The sequence below is a fragment of the Triticum urartu genome, chromosome 7 (assembly GCF_003073215.2).
Source record: "Triticum urartu cultivar G1812 chromosome 7, Tu2.1, whole genome shotgun sequence".
Taxonomy (NCBI): Eukaryota; Viridiplantae; Streptophyta; class Magnoliopsida; order Poales; family Poaceae; genus Triticum; species Triticum urartu.
The window spans coordinates 222,013,591-222,021,509 of NC_053028.1; positions in this window are offsets into that span (position 1 = coordinate 222,013,591).

A 7,919-nucleotide genomic window follows, 5' to 3' on the forward strand; every position below is an offset into this window, starting at 1 on the left:
AGGGCACCGAATGCATACAGCTTACGTCAACTTTATATATATATATAATTATTGATTCCATTCACACCCTTTGGGAACAGGAAACGGAGAACTTGTTGCTTTCTTCTGTTTTTGCTGTAGCTGAGGACAACTTAGATTGAAATGATTGACTTGATCTAGGTACGTGGTCCAAACGGATAGGTAGAATTACCCAGAGGGAGCCCTAGTTTCAGCATAAAAGGAAGAAGTCGGGTCCGCGCGCTTCCCCTTATCGGCTTGATCTTCTTCTGCCCCTCGGTAGAGTGAGTCTACTTAGCGAACTGGCAGGACGCGGAGATCGATTGATCAATATGCATATCGAGCATCTATAGTTATTCTCTCTTCCCAAAAGATATCTCAAGTCGCTTCCAACGTTTTGATGAGTAAGGGAGGGTATTTTCAACAAGATAACTATGGACGACCATCTTCCAATTTCCAATCTATATCTTTCATTGGGTAAGTAAGGGGAATAAGCAAGAACGGTGGAAAGCTTAAGAAAGTGCTAGTTCCTTTGCTGCGAATGGGTGGAATTGGTATCCCCAAAAGGTTGTTCTCTTAAAACCTCTGGCAAGCGGGTGTGGAAGAGTTCAAGTCTATCCCTTTGGTTAAGCTACTGTTGTTATACATCTCTACTATTATGGGCCACCACTTACTTAAAGGAAGTCGAGTACACATCTCCTTCAACCTGAAGGGCGAGGACCTGCAACGACGTAACATTTGAAAGAAAAGTAACCAGCATAGGAGAGTGATCAGAAAGCATACGACTCGAGGGAGGGTTGGCTAATCAAATTAGAATGAAGATTCCGCTCTATATGATAAACGTTGGTTGACTTTGATATTGAAGTGTTGATTGTGTTTTCTATTCGTTGAGACCCCGATAGTGCTTCTCGTTGTGACTGAAGGAAGGTTCATTCTGTGCAAGATATATGCTAGTTTACAAGCATGAGACCCTCCTTTCGGGCCGGTAGACAGAGGCCTCAGTTCCAACGAAATGGGGAGCAAAAAGAGGTCGTGTCATACCATACAGATGAAATGAATGAAAGATATTCCTGTTGTTTCTGTGCCTATTAGTACTTCGCTCTGACCACATCAAGAGGAGTAGTTTGTTTTTCTTTTGTAAAGCGAGCCCAAGGAAATATATAGGAGAACATAGCTTGTTTTGTAGTAAGTAAATTCAAAGGCTCAAATCGTCTATATCAATGCAAGTCTAGCTGGATGGAGTGACTCGTGCTTTCGAACCATAAACTAATGCCGCCTCTCGGGAGCGCGTGTTACTATTCCATTCTCTGGAGCACAATCCAACGGAAAAAAAGTATGTTTCCAACCTACACCTTTAGTTGTTCCAGCTCGTGAGGAAGACGACTATGGAATTCAGATTTCCTTTCTCTCGAAGCAAGCCAGTCCTTAATTAATGATAGGGAAGGAAGGAATTGCTCTTAGGCTTGTGAGTCTTTTTATCATATGGATGGGTCGTACAACCCTTACATGGTCTCTTGGCATGAAATTGGGTACTTTTCGTCTATGGCGAGATGGAAGTTATCTGCAAAGAATGCCAACTTAGGACCGTCAAAGTGGAAATCGTATCAACCCACCGAAACCGCTCTTTGGAATGGAATGCATAGTATTGTGCATTGGAATGGAAAAGTCGAATAATCAAGACATGGATCTAGTATCAACATGACCCAACTTCCATTCTCATGACCCAACTTATTCAATCACTTCCATTATCTTTCTATTGCTACAAATCGACAACAAAAAACATCCCTCGGAATTCCTGTTCGATAGGAAAAAATAGCTCTTCAACCAGAAATAGCAAGCAACATGTTTTTCTTCTCTCTTCCGGGCACACACCCTATCGGGTGACGCCACTGACAAACACCCTAAAGGGGAACGCAACACTTCCTATAACAGAAAAAGCAATATCTGAAATCTTTAAGCAACTAAAAAAGACGTATACTAAAAGATATGTGTTGAAAAGGGATGGTCAATAACAAGATGAACCCAATGCCCAATCTTCCCAATAGTATTCCTTAACTCTTGAATTGATACACTTGTTCATGGCATCTATTCTCTATCTTCACTTTTCACCTTCTCATCCTTAACCTCAGTGATCTGTTCCTCCTAGACATCCTTCTGCGTACAAAAACAGAAGAAGAAGCACGGGCATAAATCAATAGAATAGTTTAGTTTCATAAGTCTTTTTTGATTGGTATATCAATCATGGTTTATAGGGAAATAGTTAGAATAGGAAAGCTCTATTAGTTACTAATGTTTGGGTTTTTGTTTATGGCAATAGTAGGTTTCTTGCTTGTCATATTTAGAATATAAGCATCAGTTACATTTGACGTCCAGCCTTTTTATAGATGAGAAAGGAAGGTTAAGGGCAAGGGCGCAGCATAATATATAAGAAAAACTTGATCTTTGAGGGGAAATTTTTCCAACTAGACCGATAAATGAGAAAAAGTACCAGTCGTACCAAGAACCAAAGGCGCCAGCTTTCATTGATATATATACCGTATCTTTTAGCTGAAAAATATATGGATAAGAACCGGCTCTGGGAGGAGGGGTGGCGCGACAGAGCAATGAAAAGCTGGGATCTTTCCTTATCTTTGGTCGTGACGCCTTTTCCTTTTGTATGAGAAAGCGCTACAAAACATCCTTCTCGCGGGTTATCTTCTACTCAAGCAAGCTCTCTCCTATTCTTCATCCACCAACTAGCAGGAACGTAGGAGCACAAGAGGGTCATCATCTTCTGAAACGATTGGCTTTCGATCTGCTTTCCAAGAGGTGGTTTCTGACATGACCAGAAAGAGTGGAATTCTTGTTAGGATTGGCATGTCAAGTTGCTTTCTCGGACCCTAACATAAACCACCTTATCCTCACTCAGATTGTTCTTTTGGACTGAGCAGAAGCATGACCTCTATCTGACGTTTTCTCTATCCCTTCTAATCTCTCAATGGCATTTCCATCTCTCGATTCAATCAATCAAGTAAGTCCGGATGACACTTGTCTTTATTTAGTGTTTCCCCGGCTATTCAACCATTACTTGCATCTCAGGTTCTTTGTACCCTTTTTTAGTGCCATGCACACTGAGGTTTCTGGCATGACCGAATCTTTTGAGAATATCGCTTATTACGTTAATTTCTTCATCTTGATGTACTCAATCCATTCAAATTCCATAATTCCAATGCTATAATCCCTATATTAAGATGAAGTAAGAAAGCATCAGTCCTCTTATTTTCTGTCTTCTATGAAAGAATGTAGCTCGCTCTTTCAACCCGGGGCCCCCTCTGGGGAACTATTTGAGTTTTAGCATCGACCCCATTTCCTTTTGATCGTATTACGCTTGACTCGCTGCAAAACATTTCGCTTTCTGCGCCACGCTCGTATGTGGTTTACACTCCTAGCCTTTCATCTGACTTTGCCATCGGGCAATTGTTTGTTTTCAACTGGATTGGATTCCGAACCAAGAAAGATAGGCAACTTTCACTTGAAAGAAAGGAGCTTCAGAACTCTTGTATTCCACCGAATAAGAATAAGAATAAGAATAAGAGCAAGAAGGGGCTATCTTTGTGAAGGGACCGGCACCAAAAAGTAGATCATATGGCCTTTCTTTCGCCAAAATCAAGTAAAGCCCCGGCCCAAGAAATGCAGCAAAGCAAGTCGTCTTTGGTTTGGAGCTAAATTCCCGGATGTATAGGCTTGATCGAGTGCCTTCAGGGGGAGCTTCACCACACTACTGGATTACCATGTCAACATAACAAGCATAGATGAAGGGCAAAGAAAATCATTGTATCTATTTTGGATAATGTGCATGGCATGTTGTTCATATCATCAGCCACATCAGTAAGATAAAACAGGAGATGACAAGGTGCAAACGTGGGCTGCTTCACCACATACTGGATTATAGATCCACAAAAACAAGCATACATATAGGGAGTATTAAGTAATGTGCATGGTATGAATAAGGAATTTGGTTTTACAAGTAAAACTTAGAACTTACGGTTCTTACGAACATGCATTTTGGTAGAAACAAAAAACTAAACAGCAGTAAACAATAGGGAGTATGAGCAAATTAAACAGCAGTTGAGGATAAAGGCTTTAGAAGGACTGACTTACATTAACAGTTAACATCGGCTTTATAATGCCCTTCTCCATGTCAAGGGAAGGATAACTCAAGAATTTCAGCACATAATCTTCTTCATAAGCATTGCCTGTACTCTACATTTTGTAGAGAGTAATTATAGATATGATAATGCTGGAAGGGATAGAGGATAATGAAGATAAGATGCAGATTGATGCTACATAATCAACTACCAATCCGTGGAAGTACAAGCGTTACAGGACAAAATGTACTGACAAGAGCAATGGGCTACACTTCTGCACTGACATTGTCTGTGTATTCTACTTGTTGGTAAGATTAAATATAGATCTGATCTTTTTAGTAAATGGTGGGCGAGGGAGATAAGATGCAGAATGCTACAAAATGAACCAATCCCTCTTCCCATAATACAAGAGTGTTTTGAACACTGGTGTACTGTACAAAACGTTCTTATATTATGGGACGGAGGGAGTAGCTGTTAATGTAAGTACAGTGACAGACCACGTTCAGTCCTTACAAGAGGACTGTAGAGCTAAACCTCTTCAAAAGCATTGGGTTGATTCTAAATTTATGTAAGACTCCATACGGATCTTATAATGTCCACCAAATGGATGATTACGAGGCTAACATGTGCAGTGATGCTACATAATCAAACATCTATGAAAGTAAGTATGGTCATACATGGCAAGAGGTACTCACAAGAGCAATGCAGTGTCCAGTATAGTTGCGAGATTCTGTGGTCCCTTGAGAACGAATGTTCTTCTGCTAACAGTTTTCGTACAAGTGAGACATTAAGGCAAATGCAGAAATGTAGTTCAAATTGTGATGTGATATCATAGACAGTACCTTACGCTGCAGCTGAGACCAATGTGTAACAAGATTATTCCAGTCACCGTCGGATAAATGTAGCACCGGGGACTTTACAGAAATTTGGTTCAGAGGCTTCCCATCAAAGTGCGCTTGCCTCAGGTAGGAACGATACTTCATCAACGAGTGCTTGAAAAGCGCAACCAACCCTTGCTCGTCATCACAATCCATTTTGCTCCTCGCCTATTTAAAAGAATGAAATCTTGTGTCTTCTGTCAGCAGAAACATATGCAGTAATAACCGTGAATAACATTAGTACATTACTTACACGTAAGTTGCGGAGGAAGACTGGAAATTGTTCTGTGTCTGCAGTATAATCTTTCCATGAAGGAAAGATGCGCACAAAGTTCCTGACAACAACATAAGTTTCATCTTCTAAACTGGGAAGAAATGGAACAGGGGTCCTATTTGCTACAATTGGGGCTCTCTCTGGTTCGAAAAGGGATTTGGCAACTGGATTTGGTGTACTCTTTGCTGGAATGGGGGTTTTGCATCGTACAGCTGGTGCTATGTCAACTGGCATAATCATACTGTTTGCTGCAGTTGGGGTCTGCTGAGTTGGGGCATCAGAAATGACCAGTGTAGTAGGGCTAGAGTCTGCTAGAGTTGGGGTATTTTGTGGGTCAGGTGATATTGCAACTACACCTAATGGGCTATTTGATTTATCAGGTGCCACTACCTTTTCCAAATACTTTGCTTGTGCTCCTCCACGATCAGCAATCGCCCTCTTCCTTTTGAACGTCTGATACACAAGAACAACATTTGAATGGGTAAATATGGTATGATGACAGATGGAATATGTACTGAAAATGGATAGGCAGGGCGTATTCACATACACGATGTGTAAACTAAGCTAATGGCAGTTCACAAAGTAGAAGCAATGCAAAGCATCAATTGCAAGATATGTGTGAGCAATGTAACCTTGATAAGTTAGAGCAAGTACCTTGATGGGTGAATAAGATAGGGCATCTTCCTCTGACTCCTCCACTAGGGAGCTACATTGACTTAGGTCTCCCTCTAGCTCAGAATCACTGTTAGGATCATATTCTGAGCATGAATCTGTAGGTGGAGAGCGTTTGCATTGCATTGCATCCAGAGTTGATTTCAGTCCCTTAATGCCAAGTTTGACAGCCATGGCATTGTTCTGCTTTATTCTTTTCATGCGCGCAAGCTCATAATCATTATGATGCTGTTCAGAATCTGAGATTCATGAAAACATAAAAAGTAGTCAGATTATCTATGGAGTGCATTGCGGATTCAAATTGGAGAGTGTCTCCCTATAAACCCCTGCATATGCAAAGTTCACCTCCCCAACCGTGCTGACCAGACCACACACAGAAATACAAACCCCTTATGTCTCTATAACACGCAGGAACACATTTCAAAACTGAAGTAGGAACATTAGAATCATATGAAATTCGTATTTGAACAAATAAGCTAAGCAATTATGAGTGGCGTAATGTTTAGCTTCAAGGGTGGAGTGTTGGTAGTGCGACACAAAGCAAGTAGGCAGATTGTATTCCATGTAAAAGATCGAAACCTATGTAAAAGCTGGAAATGACACTTTCTTTCCATACAATGCAGTGTTCGTTACCCACACATGATGGAAGAGATCACATAGAGAAATACTATTCACTCATGTCTACGGTTCCAGTATTTAGAAACAGGGTGGTCCACCCTAAAAGAATATTGACAACAAATATGACAAGGCAAGCATAGATGTAGTGAATCAATCATTTACTTGTGAGCTTACTAGGACAAGTATGCAGAATTGTAACTGCAGTAAGAGACCGTCCAAAATCTGAATGAAGAAGTTTTTCTAGCACTTATTGTTTGCAACTAATCGACGTGAATAATTGGATATTATATCGAATGAGTAAGAAATACAAGTAAAATTGTCAACAAACCTGGCTTGCAGTAGTAATCTGGGTCAATGTCACTACGACCAACAATCCAAAATGACTAGTTTCTGTTCCGAGGGCCGGAATTTTCAAAACCCTGTGAACTTTAGAGGTACTAAAGATTACTGAAATACATCTGAACCATTAAGTGTAGGTAGCACTGAGCACACAACAAACCCTAATGACAGTCCTGCCTAATGAGTAATGAATCAATTAGAAAATGGGTGATGAGGAGTGGCTGCTGAGTGTTGGCTTGGTGGGTGCTGCACGCCTGAGCCCTGAACGGACTGGGAAGGTAGGCCCGGCGGCGGTGACGCTGTTGGGCGAGTGGCTCCTGTCCTCCTGTTAGTCCGGCGTCTCCTCCTAGAGTCATGCCGTCCGGGGACGGCAAGTCACCGGCGAGGCAGGCGGCTGGGGGTGAGTAGAGATCGGAAGCGTGCAACAGAACAGAGGGGAATCGGGGCCTGGGACGACCCAAAATCCCAGGGTGGGCCGGCCCACCGTGGGCACCCTGTAGAGATACACACCCGAGTGGCGAACATGCATTTTTGAAACTAATTTAGGAACATTTAGCTGACCAATTAAACAACTCCGTTTTAATAATATCAGATTCGTATTTGAACAACTAAGCTTGTTTAGCTTGATGGGTGGAGCAGTGTTATTATGACACGAAGCACATATTCTGATCGTATAGTGATCATAAAAGGGGGAAACTCTAATCATATTTTTTTAGCAAAAGAGGGTTTCCCCTCCGATTTCTATTAAAGAAACCACCACGGGACCAACATGATCAATTAAACCCTAAGCATGATCAATTAAACCGTATTATGGCTGTGCCATGGCAGATTTGAAGCTGCAAACTGGAGAAATGATATTTATCATCCATTGTTTGCTTCGAACTAAGAACTAAATTCTAAGAGCTGAAAAGAAAGTAGAGTAACCAAGTTAAGATCTATTTTCTGGTTGAGATAAAAAAGTTGAGGAGATATGAAGTACCACCTCTCTTGCGGTGCCGTGTAGGCATCGGGGGT